Raw genomic sequence first — 764 nt, forward strand, 5'->3', positions numbered from 1 at the left:
AGTACAATTTTTCTCATCTCCCCACTGCACTTTTATGGGTGAATCATGATTACTTTGGAAGGCAGTGTACATTCTATTTTCCTCATGTTGAATTCTGAATTTGGCAAGGTTTGCTGTTGGAGGAATTTCCAGTGATCTAAGTTGATTTCTTTAGTTGCTGAATCTTCCAAATGCTCCCATAGCTAAAACTTTCATGTTGGGCTGTCTATTGACCTTTATTTGTTGTGGTCCCATGTCGTTGTCTGCTGTGTCCAAGTGTCTTTGTTCCCCACCTTCTGACAAACCTCTTCTGTGTCCTTTGAGATCATGCTTCTGTACACAAAAGAGATCATAAACTTGCTTACTCGGTATAGAAGTAATGTCACAAGGAGATAACTTGTCATCATCCATTTTTTTTCACGTCAGAAGGGTAATGTGCCCACGTCGTAACAAGATTTGAGGATAGCACATGTCACGCAGAGGTGTGAACACCCAATCATCATACTCATGAACCAAACTTTTGCATTCCTGATTTTATTGATTTGAGTTTTTTCTCTCCTCATTTTAGTCAGGTTTGCCAGGGGTATATCAATCTTGTTTATTTTTTCATTGAACCAACCTTTCACATGTTGAAATAAAAAAAAACTTGCAGATTTCTCTGTTTATTTTATGCAGAAGTAGGAAAATCCAGTCATCCGGGTCAGGTTGCTGAAGAAACATATGTCCTTCTTGCACAGAGCAACTCTTCATTTCACTATTAAACTGTGTTATATGCTGAAATGACC

The 764-nt window shown here is 38.2% G+C and overlaps 1 non-coding gene across 1 annotated transcript; it reads right to left on the bottom strand.

The window, feature by feature from the left end:
* Positions 1-399: 399 nt before the first annotated feature.
* LOC141421189 (small nucleolar RNA U13) lies at positions 400-501 on the bottom strand. Its single transcript, XR_012445846.1, has one exon. It is a non-coding gene; the product is annotated as a small nucleolar RNA U13 (small nucleolar RNA).
* Positions 502-764: the final 263 nt, after the last annotated feature.

The sequence above is a fragment of the Castor canadensis genome, chromosome 2 (assembly GCF_047511655.1).
Source record: "Castor canadensis chromosome 2, mCasCan1.hap1v2, whole genome shotgun sequence".
Classification (NCBI taxonomy): domain Eukaryota; kingdom Metazoa; phylum Chordata; class Mammalia; order Rodentia; family Castoridae; genus Castor; species Castor canadensis.